Raw genomic sequence first — 18,027 nt, 5'->3', positions numbered from 1 at the left:
TGTACACCCAAAGGTATGTCCAATCTAAACAGCATCTTATGTTCGTTCGATTCATGTACAGTTTTCACATTTGGTCAGGAAACAGGGCCCCCTTTCTTTTCCACATCTACCTAGTGGGCCTCACCATATCATTCCTCATCTTCATACCATTCCTTCAGGCCTATGAACATCTGTATAGCCAATATCCACCACAATGGATTTTTAATTCCAGTTTACTGCCCTCCTTTTGTTTGTACTGAAGCCCAGATTTTTAAAGGAGGCTAAAAAAAAAGTGAGCACTCAGTTAAACAGTGCAGAACAGGCGGAAGTTTGTTACCGTTTCTATTCAGAGCTGAATGTGATGACGAGTGTTTGTTGGAAAGGCCTATTCGGGTCTCTGAGAGGAAGCACCCGCTAGACTTCACCCTCCCATCGCTGGTAGTATTGTGTGATAGGCGGACTCCTAGGCCTCTTTTCCACTGCAGGGCCAAATGATTACTAAAGCTGCGCCACTGTTGATTGGTTACGGTTTCTTTTTCCATTTGCTGTGTTGCTAAACCAGGACCAGGAAGTGTGCAGCGTCTCATAATAATTATAATACAACGGTATCACTTTTTAGCCTTGCACTACAACTAATAGGTTAATGTAGCTAGCTTAAGCTAACTGACTTAATGATACTGTAATTCCTTGTATTAAGGTAATACAATATGTTTGGTTGCTTAAATGAATTATACTCACAGTTTTAGGCACTAAATGCTTATTACTTTTATAAAAGGCCAGCGCATTATGAAATAATGTATCATTTTCTTTCTTACATGACATAAACTTTCACTGATAACTACCTTCCGATCGCATTTGCAGTGCCAGACAATGCCACCACAACTCTTTCTTATCACTGCTGTAGTTAATCAGAGCCAATCTCCTGCACTCATTTTATGAAGACCTTAGAGCAGGGCATAACTGAGCAATGTCAAAAAGCTGATGACAGGTGGAGAGATGTGAGACACGGGCGAGAGCATAAAACGCCAGCACATCCCAGAGGACGAGGCAGAGGCTAACTGCCAGCCGGAACCCTTCAGTCTGACTCCTTCCCCTCTGCTGACCCAACACTGGTGTCATGACTGATTGAGGACACCACCCACATACCCAAGAGGAAGTGTGTATGGTGTGTCTAGGTAAGTGTATGGTGGGTCTAAGTGTGTGTGTGTGTGTGTGTGTGAAATGCTGTGAGAGGGTGTAAGTATAGTCAGTCATGATACTTTAGGATTTTAAAGCCTCAGATCAGAAAGTCTTATTAAAACTTGTTTCACATCATCAAAGTAAACAGGGCTAATTTTGCACTTTGTGATGGATATTTATCCTCATAAATCATTTTTTTATTAAAGTAATATGAGATTGTAATATTGCCCACCGCTGTATCTGAGGTTGATGAGAGAGGTCACTGGAGAATGGCCAGACTGGTTGGAGCTGACAGAAAGGCTAATGTAACTCATACGATAGCCCCTCTGTAGAATTGTGTCCAGCAGAAAAGCATCTCAGAATGTACATATCGTCCAACAGCAGAGGACTGAGTTGGGATTCACTTCTTCACAGCCTAGAACAGAAAGCTGAGGCTGCAGTGGGCACAGATTCACCAACACTGGACAGTTGAAAACTGGAAGCAGCATGCATGAATCCATGGACCCAGCATATCCATGTTTATTACCATTTTCAGTTTGTCAACAATGGAAGAAAGAAACAAACAGCAAGACCTTAGAGCAACATTCTAAAAAGTGACTTAAAAAATGAAAACAATGAATTATTAAAGAATGAACAGAGTAAAATTAAACAATCTGTAAAATAGTCTGTACCATAAATTTAGTGTTTAAGGTAATACAAGATGTTTGGTTGCTTAAATTAATTCTAATCACAGTTTTAGGCACTAAATGCTTGTTGCTTTTATAAAAGGCCAGCGCATTATGAAATTATATATCATTTTGTTTCTTACATGACATAAAATTAAACAATCAGTAAAATAGTACCATAATTTAAATAATATTTAAAAAATATGGAATATGGTACAATTATGTTTGTTAACTAAAGGTACTAAAAACATATCCCTGATGGTACAACACTAGTGACAGCATTTGTTCCCTGTAAGGTATGATGTACCCACTGCATACTGAGAACAGTGTACTTTGATATCCCAGTAATATTAACATCTATATGGACAAAAGTATTGGGACAATTGATCATTCATGGTTTCTTAAAATCAAGGGTAAAAAAGAGTTTATCCTGCTTTTGTTGGAGTAACTGTCTCTACTTTCCAGGGCTTTAAGAAGAAGGCTTTATATTAGATTTGATTGCATTCAGCAGTCAGGATGTTTGGATGATCACCACCCCACCTCACCCCACCTCACCCACCTTCCCCTGCTCCATAGCTCAATGCTGATGGGCTTAATACCCCTCGAGCCCAAGCATGGCATTAGGCATGGTGCCAATAGGTTTGTGTTGTTTATCTTCTCCAGAGAGTCCTATTCTATTGGCAGTACTTCACCACAGGGTGTCCACAAACATTTGGACATGTAGTGTACCATCGGATTGTGCACCACTAGTGTGTAGAGGTGATAGTAAGAGAGAGTCTGTCTGTTTTATTTGAGAAATAGCTGCAGCGAGAGGGGATGTTAACCATAGACCCCCTTTCACATTCATTGTGTTTGTCAATTAGAGATTGATCCTCACTCCTCCCAAATCACAGCTCTTCCAGGAAGAGGCTCATCTGCTCTAATAGTTAGCTTTATGATTAGCAATTTTACCACCCAGCAGTTTTCCACTGCATTCACTTCAGCTGGCGAAGAGAAGACTGCAGGCTGAAGACAGCTCCATTCAGAGGGGCTGGGAGATGTTAAGAATAAGTGAACACATTAATCCAGCAGTCATTGCAATCTTGTAATCCACTCACTATGTTAATTGCCTGCTATTTTCTCTGGGAAGGAGGCTTATGAGAAAGGTCATTAAATGGCTCAGAGCAATTGACCAGCGCTAGCCAGTCTGTGTGTGAGCAGCTTCAGCTGCTGTCATCCTTAGCGCAAGGTTATTTCTATGTAAGATGTAGTCTAAACCGTGTGTGTTAGTGTGTGTGTGTGTGTGTGTATAAACTTCATCAGGCCTAACGTGCCCATAAGCCGATGTAAGCCGGTGACTTCTGGCCATATCTTAAGCGCAATGGCTAATCAATCCTTTTGTGTTTATTCCTTATAGACAAAAGTACACACTGTTGTTACCAACCACCTCCTCTCTAGCAACGATGAATGCATTACTGTATGCCCCAATGAGCCATAACATTAATACCACCTGCCTAAGATTGAGTAGGTCAGCCTTGTGCCACCACAACAGATCTCACCTGTTGAGGCATTGACTTTACAAGACCTCTGAAGGCGTCCGGTGGTATCTGGCACCAAGATGTTAGCAGCAGACTCTTTATATCCTGTAAGTTGTGGGGTGGGGCATCCGTGGAACGCATTAATAAGCCTTAGGTGGCCATGACCCTGTTGCCTTTTCATCGGTTTTGGTAGGTACTGACCACAGCACTCCAGAAAAACCATCAGGTTTGAGTAGTTCTAGAACTGCTGATCTACTGGGATTTGTAGCACATCCGTCTCTAGAGTTTACTCAGAATGGTGTAATAAAGAAAATACATCCAGTTAGCAGCAGTTCTCAATAGGAAGAGTGACCACACAGGACAGAGCTGAAGGCACAGTGCACAGTTCATTGAGGCGATTCTCGAGGCCAATGGGCAATAGCAGCAGAAGACCATCTCAGGTTCCATGTCTGTCAGACAAGAACAGAAAGCTGAGGCTGCATTGGCTCCAGTTGAAGACTGGGGAAACCTAGCCTAGGTCTGATGAAACACACAGATGGCAGGGTCAGAATTTGACACCAACAGCATAAATCTATGAACCTAACCTGCATTGTGTGCACAGTCCAGGCTGGTGGAGGTGGTGTAAAGGTGTTGAGAATGTTTTCTTGGTATACTTTTACCGTTAATACCAATCAATGATTGCTTGAATGCCACATTCTGTCTGAGTATTGTTTCTGATCCATCTTCTAACGACTACTTCCAGCATGATAATACACAATGTGACAACAACTGTGAACAACTTCAGCTAGTTTGTATATACTAAAATCCAAAGATACCTCTGAGCTTAGATACTAAACACAAGTCAGTATGGATATCACAATACTCTACACTTCGCCCAAGTACTCTCGGAAAAGGTGGGTCTGTGTTTGAAGACAGCGAACGACTCTGCCGTTCGGACACCCAGGGAAAGTTCGTTCCACCACTTCGGTGCCAAGACTGAAAAACGCCTGAAAAAAGCCTGAAAAAAGCTTGTCACAGAGCAAAGGTCGTCTCAAACTGGCCTTATGAACATGACAGTGAGTTCAGGGTTCATCACTGACCTTCCCTTGGGACTGTTATAGTATGGCTTTTTGTCATTTTGTCATCTGAGCAACTACAGCGTAGAAAAAGAACCTGAAATCAGTGAACAGGCTTGTTTCGGTCATTGTACACGTATAAAATACTGTCTGCTGCATCGGCATCTGGACATTTCAGTGGACGCTGCGGCAGCCAACTGTTTTAAATTATTCAAAGCACATCAAATAGGTTTTTTCTCAGATAAGACCTTCTATGCCTGTTTACGACAGCTTTGTCTTGGAACAGTGTGTTCAGTGTGCCATCCCATTCATCCTTTGCTTCTATGTGCTACTTGTTCTCATACACATTTCATGTGTTTTAAGTGTACTACACAGTGGGATGATGTAAAATGCTTTAGTGGGCTAACTCGCAGACTGTGAAACATCATGCTTATCCGTACCTAAGGCTTCCTTGCATGTCTTCAGTAAGGAGAAAAAAAAACATTCAGTTCTGGCAAAACAGCCCTGCTTGAAGGGGAAGAAACACAGACATTCGTCTAGGTTGGGATTTGTTGCTTGCATTAGCATTTGACTCCATGCAGGGTAAATAGGAAATAGACAGACGACACACACTGCGTATGCAGGCGTGAGACCCAACAGCAAATGGGGCTCATAATGGCCAGAGCATGTTTGGGAGGGCAGCTAATGAGGAAGCCCATTAGGCATTAATAGTGTTTTAAAGACCTGGGGAGAGGCAAAGGAAGGCAAAGGCAAGTGTTGGTTATTGGATGCAGGCAAGCTCTGTTGAGTGTTGCTTGTCGGATGAAGCCCTGCAGGCCAACGATGTGAGGCTCCGGTCTGTGCGGATTAGCCCCAGGCTGGGCAGAAGAAGACCCTGCTTGTGAGGATGTAAATTACTCCTAAGGTTAACATGACGGGTCGGTGTTAACTTTCCCAGCCACATTATCCAGTGAAAATATCCCCTTAAAGGGCGCATTTCCTACATTTTTTTGTATTTTATATTTTCCTTGAGGTCCACTTACAACGTTTGTGCAGCTTTATGTTCCGAAACTGGTCGTCATTCATTTTAACACAACCATTTCCCAGCCTCTCTTTATCCCTCAGAATTAAACAGGCGGTTACTGCTCCTTTAAGACCTATAAAAAATAAATACTGTCTGTTGTGATTGGCTGGCTCTATTGTGCCACATTCAAAAAGCATTCAGAGCAATGGTTAACTACGCCGGAGGACTGCGTTGTGGCTTCCGACAGTAGATAACTGTTGCTCTGAGTGAAGCACTTCTAAGAACTGTAGTATGAGTGGGCCTTACAGTTGCAACCAATTATTCAGCCCCCACTGCAAATTAGGTTACTCATCAAAATGAACAAACGTTCCGCCAATTGCACTGAACCAATTAAGCAAGATTGCTTAATTGGTGTGCCCCCCCCCCCATGCAACATGACCAGTCAACCAACACAAATAAAGGTAAGCGGCATACACCCGGCTTTGGTGCACCGCCTAGCAGATGACACACTAGTGTAATGTGGGGGAGAGCGCCATCTACCCACCCTAGAGAAAGCAAGGCCAATTGCGCTCTCTCGGAGCCCCAGCTCCCGATGGCCAGCAGCGTGATCGGGATTCGAACCAGCGATCCTCTGCTGGATCATCCGGGGCCCTAACACACACTTTTAATGAACTATTCAACCCCCTGAATAGAATCCCTCATAAGAGCACACATATGCAAACCAGGTGGCAAATGAAGGCCTTCATTAGTTTCATCATGTGTGCTTGAGATAGCACATCAAATACTTGGACTGACTTGGGGTTTATTGACTGTGATGTTTGATTGCAGGTTAGAAATATGGCGATAAGTCAAGAGAGTTGTCAAAATAGTTCAGAAAAGAAATCATTGCCTTCACAAAAAAGGAAAAGGCCCCTGAATGCTCTTAGAGATACAGCTAAAGGAATAGTTCAAAGTCCAAAGTTGAAGGAACACTGGCTACACTATTTCAATGTGGCAGAAAGAGGATGCTAGGCAGGTGGTCAAAAGCCCACAAGTGACTGCAAAAGACCTGCCGCAAAATTTAGTGGCAGCAGGCACGGAGGTTTCAGTTTTCACATACTAAACGCTGAATGTCTCCGTGGTTGTGCACCTCTACTGACCCTCAAATGCAAGAAATGTCGGCTCCAATCTGCTCAAAACCAGACAAAAAAGCCACAGATGTTTTGGGATTCTGTTCTGCGAGCGATGAAACAAAACTGGGCCTATAGATCATGTCTGGAGGAGTAGGAATCGAATCATACGCTGAAAAAAGAACACTGCCTACAGTGAAGCATGGTGATGGTGATGGTTCGGTGATGCTCTGGAGCTGCTTTGCTTCCTCTGACACTTGAAACCTGCAGTGTGTTGAAGGCATGATGGATTCAATATAGTATCAGGAAATCCTAAAAGAAAACACCATACCTTTTGTGAGGAAGCTGAAGCTTGGGCATCATTGGACCTTCCAACAGGACAGTGATCCTAAGCATTCCTCAAAGTCCACCAAGGATTGATTTCAGAAGAAGCCCAGGAAGATTCTGCAGTGATCGTCACAACCATCTGACATAAATCCCATAGAGAGTCTGTGGTGGGATTTGAAGAAGGCAGTTGCAGTGAACAAACCTATGAATATTAAATGAACTCTAGGTCTTTGCCCATGAGAAATGGGCTAAGATCCCTCAGGAAGGCTGCCAGAAGCTGGTGTCTGGCTATGTATCACCTTATGTATCACAGTTTGTACATTTTGCTATTAATTTGCAGTGGGGTTTGTAAAATTGTGTATACAGTATAATTACATATACCTTGTATACATATATAAGCCATAACATTAATACTGGCTGTATATTTTATTATCTGGTTAAACTGGCACCTGTGAAGGTGTGGGATCTACATACTAGGCAGTGAGTGAACAGTCAATTCTTAAAAAATTGTCCAGCAAGACACTTCAACTAGAGCCAAAGTGTGTTGGCTAGACGGCTGGGTCAGAACATCTCCAAAACATCAGGCAGGTCTTGTAGGGTGTTTTCGGAATGCAGTGGTCAGTGCCTACCAGAAGGTCACAAATGGTTACCCATGGAGGCCCCAGCTTTCAATTTACGGTCATTTACCAAACTGGTAATCTGGCATAGCGGCTACACTTGGGGTTGTGCTGCAAAGTGTGTACATTTGATAGTCACCAAACCCTCCCATGAAAAAGCCACCTCTGAAAACCTGCCCAGTCGATTAAAGCTCTATAGTTTTAGTTTTAATCAGTGTACTGTTTTTTTTTAGTGTTTTAAACGCTGCTGCATTGTGTGTGTGCATTCCCCAAACCGAAGCGTTTCAACGAATATGTACTCGCTGTACCAGCTCTAACCTCCTGACGCCGCTTTTCAGAACACAATGCCAAAGCGCATGATTCATGTCCAACCCAGCTATCTTCGGCGCGGTTCTGTGTGAACGCTTTCCACGCATTGTTCACCTACAGTTCAGAAATCAGTGTATAGTTTGATTCCTGCGAGCGCGCACTAATCACAGAGCAGCAGGCATGTTGCGCTCAGACAGATAACCAAAGGGAGATTAGCGGCAACAATCAGCCGCCAGCGCTCTCCTCTACCCGCCCCGAACAGGGCATGTGCTTCTGAAGCTGCATTAGTTTCAACACGAGATGACTGGAGGCTTTTTTATTTTAGCTGCTGAAGAAGAAGAGGTGGGCCGAGGTCACGAGCTCGTCTCTCTCTCTCTCTCTCTCTCTTTCTCTCTCTCATTCGGCAAGAAAAGACTGAGGTTTCCAGAGCGTGGTCCCCTCTCTGACTCTTCACCAGCCTCAAAGGATGCCGGGAAATGATTAAAGGGAGGGCTGAGATGAAAGTAGCCGTTGAAAGCCTTTGCTTTTTCACCCAGGAGTGATTTTACCTTTACTTTTTTTTCTTCCTTTCCCTTTCCAGAACAGGTAGATGTTCCGGTTTGGGTTTGTGGAAGAAGAGGAAGAAAGCCGATGTCCCTCCTCCCACTCAAATTGATCTTCATGGCGAGGACGAGCCGTGCATAGTCACGCTGGGCCGGGCGTTATGCGCTTTCTGTTGGCGCGGTGTTAAAAAAGAGTGCGACTTTTCCATTTAAGTCAGCCCGAGGCTAAACATCGACTGAGTCCAAATAAAAATCCTTTGAAAATGAGGTCGTCTTCGCTTATCCTTTGATCTGGTCATTCCTCATCTCGGAGACGTGTGGCGTGAAGAGGGATTTATCATAGCGACCGGCTTTGAACTAACAAAATCACAAACAAACGAAAGGGAAGAATCGATCGCAAGTGTCTCTCAGAATGATGAACTGGCACTTCTGTGGAAAATCAATGGCTTTTCTCTCTCGCTTGTTCTTTTCCCCTGTCTCTCTGTCTGTCTCTCTCTCTCTCTCGCCACACAGCTCCTGGGCTGCGTTCATGACTTGGTTCAACCTTGTTCGAGCTCTCTGTCTGTCTCTCTCTCTCGATCTTCCTCTCTCTCACCTCTTACCTCCCTCTCTCCCTTTTTCTTTTTTTGTGGTTTCTTCACAGTGTAGATTTTCACCACAGTGTTTTTCTTCTCTTCCCCTCCAGTCTTGAAAATGCCTGACGGTTTGATCTGTGGAGAAAGCCCCGACCAATAATGGCCCATAGGATAAGCAATATAAGTAAGTGCAGCTGGATGTATTTACAGTCCTATTGACTTTCCCCCCTCATTTTATCTGTGCTGCTCTTTGTGGTGCATGCTTATTGGCTGTGTCTTAAAACGCCATCGACCTGCTATACTTTTTCAGCCTCTGTGGGAGGCTCTTGATTAACAGAAGTGTAAAAAAGAAACAAGGCGCTCCCACGACGAAGGCTTAGGTCTTCGCCTCTCCGTTCTGACGTATATGTTATTTAGTTCACAGATTTTCAGAGGGATGTCCCTCAAGTTATTAAAATGCCGGCGTCACTTTGGAGTAAAAACTGGATCAATAATTTGTGAATGGATCCACACTCGATGCACCGTCGCACAGGAAGAACAATTGTGTTATGGTAATCGGTGTTAAAGCTGTTCCTTCATGGCCTAACAAGCATATTATGAGCTGTATGACTGCTTACACAGTTAATTCTGATTAAAGATGCCATAGGATGCATTTGTAGAATATTTGTTGTTTGATTGGACGGAAAAATGCTCAGGTGAGGTTTTTAAAACCCTGTTTACAACCCTGTTATATTGCCTCAGAATGAAACACGCTGTTTTTCCCATATAAAATATACATACAGTTGACATGTGGTGTATGGGTAGCTAACTAAAGCATTAGCTTGCAGGTTCCAGTCAGCCATTCTCCCTCTTCCCAATGGGAATGGATGATCAACCATTCTCCGTTCTCCAGTGCTCAAGTTAGCATTTACAGCCTTGCTTCCATGTTCTCCTGAAGTAGTTGTGGCATTTTGCCTCCAATACCTTTTAGTGGGCTGGGTGAATAAAGATTTAGGGTTATAAATACAGTGAGTCAAGACTGTTGTGTAACAATTTTGAGGTTTAGGAATTGGCTCCTTTTACTTGGGTTTTACTTGGGCTTTGCTTCATGGCTGAAATGTCCTAAAAGACTACTGAAAGACTGTACCAGCAGGTAAGTGGTGTCTAGTTGCCAATTGAAGGGATTTTAGGTGAAAGGATAAAAAACGTTGATTACAGTGAGATTAAAAGTGTACATTGTGACAATGATGGATTTCTTAAAATGAACTACATATTTTTTTCTTTCCTTATGCTAAGTAATAGTCACCCATCCTTCTGTCTAGCTTTAGCTAACTAATATGCTAGCATTAACTCCGGTAACTATTTTCCACAGTGCCGTGTTGCAAGTCGCTTCGGCGTGCAGTTTTCCAAGGTGCTTTCGCACAAAGCAAGTTAAACATAGTCAAGTCAAGTCAAGTGGGTTTTATTGTCATTTCAACTACATACAGAGAACACAGTGAAACGAAACAACATTCCTCCAGGACCATGGTGCAACATAGACAGTGCATACAAAACACAAGTGCAACACAATACAAGTGCGGACAGACAACACAACACAGTACAGACAAAGAGTAATAAATAATTAGCGGTAGTGTGCAAATTATGCAGTGTGTAATAAATATTGAGTCCAGTGAAGTAGTAAAGTTATTTGTGCAAAATGATTTGTGCAAAAATGCTTCCCATTTTATCTGGTGTAAATGGTTGGAGAGAGAGAGAGAGAGAGAGAGAGAGAGAGAGAGAGTGTATGTAACAGAAAAGACAAGAAGTTGAGTGGTGTTGAGAAGTCTGATGGCTTGGGGGAAGAAGCTATTGCAGAGTCTGGTCGTGTTGGACCGGATGCTGCGGTACCTTCTTCCTGATGGCAGGAGGGAGAACAGTCTGTGTGAAGGGTGGGTGGAGTCATCCACAATGCTGGTTGCTTTGCAGATGCAGCAGGCGTGGTTTTTAAGTAGCATTGGGTCTAAGTTTTCCATTCTACTTTCATTCAAGTCAAACAAAGTCAGATTTCTTGATCAAGCATGTCTAAACCCAAAAATGTTGAGCAAAATATTTTACTTCAGTAAAATTATAATTCTATAAACTATTTTCTATTTCTAAAACGATTTAATCCTCTATTCAAACAGAGGTCAAATATGTACATGATATAAAACACTATCACAACAACAGACTTAAGAAAAAGAGAGATGGAAATAGAGACAGAGCAGCAATAATGTGTGTATCTATAAGAGATTGAGAGAGAGAGAGAGAGAGAGAGAGAGAGAGAGAGAGAGAGATTTTATGTGTAGGTGTTAGAGAGAGAGAGTTCAAATTTGTGTGCATGTGGGGAAGACAAAAGTGTGTGTGTGTGTGTGTGTGTGTTTGGTTGAGAGATGCTGGGAAATCTCTGACAGCTTGGGGAAGTTTGCCTCAGTCTCTTCAGTGCTGGAGAGTGGGCTGTCACACACACTGAGAGAAACTCACATCCTCACACACACACGTCCATCACAGAGAGAGCGAGAGAGAGAGAGAGGGAGAGAGAGAGGGGGAGAAAGGCTGTCTGGAGTCAAATAAAGGTGATTCTCCTGTACAGTTTCTATAGGAACCCCATTAGAGTAACAGTAATATTAGGTGAGGGTTTCTGGTAAAAGATCATCCGACCTTTTTGTCTGGAGACCGTTGCTCACTCTCTCTAGTGTGAACATTTGTGAAAACAACCATTTTCTGTGCTTCATTAAAGCCAACATAAAAAAAGCTCAGACTGTGGGAGCACTTCTTGAAGAGGATCTGCTATAGGAGGTGTTGTGAGCACCTGCAGAATGCCACTCGACACTCTTAAAAATAAAGATGCTTCACATGATTCTTTGAATGATAACATAGAAGAAACACTTTAGCTTCCATAATGAACCATGTTTGCTATATAGATCTGTGAGTTTTAACCCCTTAAACACTTCATTACTGTCATAATTTACATCAGTTGCATAGGTCCTAAAATAGAGCCCTGTGGGGCGCCACAAAATCTGGCAAGCTGAACATCTATTCTGTAGCTTTCCCTTCAGGATTATTAGCTAAATCATTAATCTTGGGTTTAAGGAGTTTAAGGTCTAATGAACCTTTATTTAATGTTAATGACTTTTACAGTCACACATCTCTATTACACATTATTCATATAGAATTAAAGGTGGTTATTCTATGGCATTACCTAAAGAACCATTTGATTCACCTATATTTGCAGCCAGTTGTCACATTATCACAGTCATTTATAGTCTTTGTTGGTAGAGAAAAAAAACATAAAATATAACCAGGATGTTTTTTTTATATCCAGCGTTATGCTTACTATCACTATCATGGATTTATTGAACATGGTGCTGAGCAGTTTGCTTCAAATGGTTCTTTGAGCAATGCCATAGGAGAAACACTTTAGCTTCCATTAGGAACCATGTTTGCTATAGAGATGTTTGAGTGTGAAGAACATTTTAACCCCTTAAACCCTTCAAACTCTGTTGTTGAGTCCACACTTCATTACTGTCATAATTTACATCAGTTTTGTAGGCCCTAAAATAGAACCCTGTGGGACTCCATACAAATTGGTAAGTGAAACAGCTATACAGTAGCTTTCACTTCTGGATTAATAACCTAGGGATTAAGGGGTTAATGGTCTAATGAACCTTCACTTAATGTTAAGGTTCTTTACAGTTACACATCTCTATTGCAAATGATTCGTAAGAATTGAAAGTGGTGATTCAATGGCATCACTCAAAGAATTATTTGATGCACCTTTATTTCATTCGGCCAGGAGTTTTTTATATTTTCTTTGTTGAAGTGAAAAACATAAAACAGAACCAGGATCACTGAGGTGCCATTTCTAAGTTTAGACCACAAACACACACACTGAAGTAGCTTTACAACCATAATTGCAGATAATGTGAAGCGACACGTGAAGTGGCATAAAGAGGAAATTCATAAATCACAGTATGACTATGATCATTCTAAACAACCAGTTTGGAGACAATTATGTAATTAAGCTATTTATGCTTTGATGGTCTTTCTTAGCTTCAGTGGTAAAGTTAAACAGATTTAATATATATATATATTCTGTTAAACAGTCTGATTAAAATGTTAAAATAGTTTTTAAAAAGGGTCCTTCAGTAAAGGTAATATTTCTATCTGCAAACATGATAACTCAGAGGTTTACACCAATACTATAACTAACAAAGTTTTTCTACCGATCTGAAGAACTCTTTAACCAAGCAAAGAACCATTTGAAATGCCTGGTTAAAGGGTTCTTCAGATCAGTAAAAAAACCTATGTTAGATACAGTTAAAAACAGTTCTGTGTTATGATAATTCAGGTAGAAGGGTCCCAATTTCTGCATTTTATGCATTTTTGAATGCATTGGAATCAGCAAAGATGAAACTGACAGCTGTAGAAGGCTATAAAGTGCTGACGTCTGCCTGCAATTTGCATATTGGAGAATCCCTGCTAGTTTTAACTGTGCCGCGACTGTTTTGCTGGCACACGTGAATGAAAAGCTTCACTGATTTGTGATCTCAGACATTATGGCATACATTTATTCCATGTTATCACTGGAGAGGCTGGGAAAAGTCTGCGTGAGAACTGTAACTCTTGAATTATGGATGCATTTATTTTGATGTATTTTCTGTACAGCAGGCGTTTGTTGAACCAGGGCTAATCCAGGGATTAAATATTTCACTTTCTCATGTATCGTCAGAGGAGTGTCTTATAACCTTGACTCACCTGGATTAAACGTATTTCACAAACGCAACAATTAATGCCATTAAAGCGCTGATTTGTTTGGAAGTTTATTCCCTACTTCAAATAAAAAATAAAAAACAGCTAGAGAAGCGCCTCGGGGGGCGTGTAAACAAGGAGCTGCAAATTTGTTATTTGTGGCTCCAACCCTCCTGCTCCTCAGTCAGGGGTAGATATGAAGATGTAGCCCTCACCACACAGTCTGCAAATATCAATATGGATTTACAAGTCTCCCCTGCAGCAGGGTCCTCAGCTAATTAAAACTGTGATCAGTCAGCGGTGTAAAAACAGACCGGGGGAAGATGCATGTGTAAACGGAACCGGGTGGAGTTTTATTAAACAAAGAGAGTTAATTAGGTCACGATCGTTCGCCTAATAAAACACACACGTTTGCTGTTGAAGCTGTTTGGTTCTTCTTGGCAAGGAACAGAGGAAGGTGTTTGTTCTCTTTTCTCTTTAATCTGAAGTGTCGCAGTAATTGGATTCAAAAACGAACTGTGGATTTCTTCAGTCTGCTCTCAGCCTCAGTGATTAGATTGTAATGGAGGGCTTTTCAAATACATCTGACCGTTCTTTTGTGCTAAGGCTTTAATTTCTTACCTCCAGTGCACGCTGTATGTCCAGATGTTTCTGGACACCCCTTCTAATGAATGCATTCAGCTGCTGTAAGTTGCTCCCATTGCTGACACAGATGTACAAATGTAATCACGGAGCTTGTCTAGTCCCTGTAGAGGAAAAGTACTGCCAAAAGAATAGGACACTCGGGAGAAGGTAAACATGGCACCATTATTGGCACCAGCCCTATAATTCCAGACATTGTCTAGATGGGTTTAAAGCCGTGGAGAACTGTGCTCTCTGGAATGACGGTGCTCAATACAGTGTTTTTGGGGATGCTGGGGATGAGGTGGGGTGATGAACATCCTGACCTCACTCTAATGCTCTAGTTGCTGAATGCAAGCAAATCCTCACAGCAGTGCTCTGGAATTTGGTATCAAGCCTTCTTCCCTGGACAGTGGAGACAATTACTCCAACAAAACAAACAGGACAAACTATATATATATATATATATATATATATATATATATATATATATATATATATATATATATATAAATAGATTGATAGATAGATATGTTGGATGGATATGTTAATAGATGTATAAGGAGTGCTGAGAGTGATACACTCTTTGGATTGGATGGAGGTTCTACTAAGGGTTCTGCGAGAGATGCCATAGAGCAGCCATTATTGGTCCATTTAAGATCTATTGTTGCATTTGAAGAACCTCAGAAATGTTTAAATGGGCTTGACCCTCACTGCACTTTTACAAAAATGGTTCTTTATGGAACCAAACATGGTTCTTCTACTGTTTAAACAAGGGCATAAGTTGCATGCTAATTTCTCCTCATTACTGTTATCACTACCCTCATTCCCCGCTGTCATTATAGTCTGTATAACGTAACGTTAGCTATTGGCTACATTTAAACCCTGTTACTTTTCTCAGCATACACTCACAACACCACATTTCTTACAAACATATTTTGATAGAATGGTCCTTGTAAGCACCCACTCAGACCCACCCACTCTTTGTGCATGTACCCTAAAGAGCAGTACCATGGACAGCTCCATGAAACTCCCAGAGCTACATTGCACAAAGCTCCTCGTGGAGTCCTTTTACCCAGGGGGGGTGGGATGATCATTAATTTGCATATGCTGTGGTAATAAATAACACGGTATGGCCGACGCAGCATTGCACATTGTTTATCCATGGTTCTTTATATATATGTACTTGTCATGATTACTTCATTAACCTCAATTAAAATGGTCTTCTCCATGAATAAGCAATGATAAACTGAAGGTGCAGATATTACATTTTCCTACCAGGCTCAGGAAACAAGTCTGACAAACAGACCCATTTATATGCATTTGTATTTTACCACAGCATGCTTTCAAATGTTTTTGGAAAGTAGCCAACACAAGAAAACGTCCAGTTTATCCAGTCGTGTCTGTTAATAACATGATTTCTTGATGTTGTTCTTGCATATAAATTATATGTATGCAAAGACTACAGTCTAACAAAGCCTTTTTAATGTTCACAACAATCATCACAAGCTACCACTCATCAGCATCAGACAGCAGAATAAGGAAATTAGAAATAAGTCATTATTATATATAGGTATTTATTACCTCCTGCTCCGATTGCACAAGATTAAGTTGCACACATCACTGTTTCACATTTTGCACACCACACTTTACACCATATCCTCATCTGCGTAGCACTCCATCTGCTCACTTCAATTCCTAAATGATTTTCATGTAGTTTATACGTAATCTATATGTTTTATAATATGAAGTTAAAAATCAGGGCTAATAATTTGGGGTAATAATAGGGAGTAACAGCCTCTACACTTCTGCAAAGGCCTTACACTAGATTGTTGGAACAAGACACTTTTGACACTGCTTTTGCAGTGAGGGTTTGATGGCAGTTGGCCACTAATCAGAAAGATTAGTTATAGATCAAAGATTCCATTAAAAATTCCCAGAGGTATTGGCTGAAGCTCCAGCACTCCAGAGAGGTCAGACTTTGCTCCACAGCCCAGTGCTGCGGGCCTTTATACTTCTCTGTCTACTGGGTTAGACTCATGCATGGCTGCTCTGGAGTATCCTGTTATATATATATATATATATATATATATATATATATATATATATATATATATATATATACAGAGAGCGCGACAAAGAGAGAGTTGCATTTGATTATTACCCAATAACAATAATAAGCACATACTGCTCCAAACAGCACTGACACAGCTTGTGTGCTTGGCCAGAAGATCGCACAGTGCACTCAATAATAAAGGCAGCATCATGTATCTTTGATACAGTAACAGAAAACATGGTAAAACATAGAAAGCTCCAATTCCACATGCTGAACAGCTGAACATGGTCTGTTAGTGTTCAGTTAAGTACATAGGCATGTACTTATGCAGGGTTTTTAGGAATCAGAATCATTACCAGATTACTCCATTACTAATAAAGTGAGAGTGTCAGCCTTAGTAAGTTTTAGCCTCTGTGTGTTTGCAGTATGTCTCTCTCGCAGCGTTTGGCATCTTGTTTTCATCTTGGCGTGTGTGTGGAGAACAAGAGTGCAATAAGAATGTGCAGTTAAGATGAGAACCTCTGACCACAGAGCGTGGGGTTATCTGTGCCTCTCAGGAATTTGTATGCTGACTCCGTTTCTCACTGTGCCAGCCATAGTTTACCCCCGCCAGGCGCTTTCTCGCTACTGCGACTTCGGCTCTATTAAAAGCAACATATGCTGTGTTCTTATCCTTTGATAGAACAAATCAGCGTGCATTCTCTTCTCACGGTCAAGCTGAGGAGGGATGCACCAAGTGAATTCTAGCTCTATGAGGGGCAGGGCTGTTTTTGAATCTTGGGGCTGTTTTCACATGTGAAAGTCAGAACCAAGGTCCGCCCGAGGTTCATGTTTTTGTCACACTGTGTCCATTTAACCTAGTCAGTTTTGGTTCCAGACTACAGTTTAGCGAGCACACTATAGAACTGATGAACTGCATGATATTCCTATGACCCGTCGTCATCACCTATGTGGCCTGCATCTCCCTATTCTTCACATCTACTGGTTTTTAGAGGGGCGCCCCTCTGACATTGCCTGTGCTGACCAATATCATGAGTGATTTGTGGGTGATTTGCTGATAGAGAATGGGCAATTGAGCCAATTGTGCTCTCTCAGGCTCTGGTTGCTGATGACAGGAAGCATGACCCAGGATTCAAACCCAAAATGAAGGTTAACCCATCTTCTCTGACTCCAACCACCTCTTTTTAAACTGCCACTGATGCAGCATAGCTATGTAGGCATCGGGCTGGGGTGAAAATGTGGTTCCCCAGCTCTGATACAACGGCTAACAGATGCCTGTGCTGGGGCAGGGCTGTTTTTGAATCATCTACTGGTTTTTAGAGGAGCGCGCTTCTGACATTGTTCAAGCTCAACGTTCAACACTAGTTTGAATTTGCCAAATTACTGAGTTCGTCACAACATTATAATTTCATTGCCGAGAGATATGACTATCCCCAGGTGCTCCCGCCAGTCATTTTACTTCTTTTCCAGTTCTTTTTCTTCTTCAGTTGTTTAATGAGTGATAATAGTCTGCTTCAACTTCCTGTAATGGATCTGAAAGTCGGAATCATTCAAAACTGTGTTTTTACTTTGCAAACAAATCCAATCAAGGCTCAGTTTGATCATGTTTTGGTTAGACCTAACTGTGGTCCTTTGGTCTGGACTGTGGTCCGAGGCAGCCTTCACACCTGCTATTTTGGTTTGAACCAAACTGTGAGGTCAGAAGGTCCAGACCAAACAATAGAGTT

General features: G+C 41.7%; 2 protein-coding genes across 5 annotated transcripts in view; one reads left to right on the top strand and one right to left on the bottom strand.

Moving 5' to 3' along the window:
* The window catches only part of mgat4c (mgat4 family member C), a 173,535-nt gene that overhangs the window by 62,200 nt on the left and 93,308 nt on the right, over positions 1–18,027 (top strand). For 3 of the 4 annotated variants that reach the window (XM_072694586.1, XM_072694584.1, XM_072694585.1), the window contains exon 2: positions 8,988–9,061. The exons of the other annotated variant lie outside the window; for it this stretch is intronic. The gene's annotated coding sequence lies outside the window, so the exon portion shown is untranslated. The remainder of the gene's footprint in view (positions 1–8,987; positions 9,062–18,027) is intronic. 4 annotated transcript variants of the gene reach the window in all.
* eif4g2b (eukaryotic translation initiation factor 4, gamma 2b) overlaps positions 1–18,027 on the bottom strand; it is a 237,172-nt gene that overhangs the window by 173,767 nt on the left and 45,378 nt on the right. The gene's annotated exons all lie outside the window — the stretch shown is intronic.

This window comes from Salminus brasiliensis, chromosome 13 (assembly GCF_030463535.1).
Source record: "Salminus brasiliensis chromosome 13, fSalBra1.hap2, whole genome shotgun sequence".
NCBI lineage: Eukaryota > Metazoa > Chordata > Actinopteri > Characiformes > Bryconidae > Salminus > Salminus brasiliensis.
Note: the sequence above shows the minus strand (reverse complement) of the source record. Positions and strands in the feature narration are given on the sequence as shown.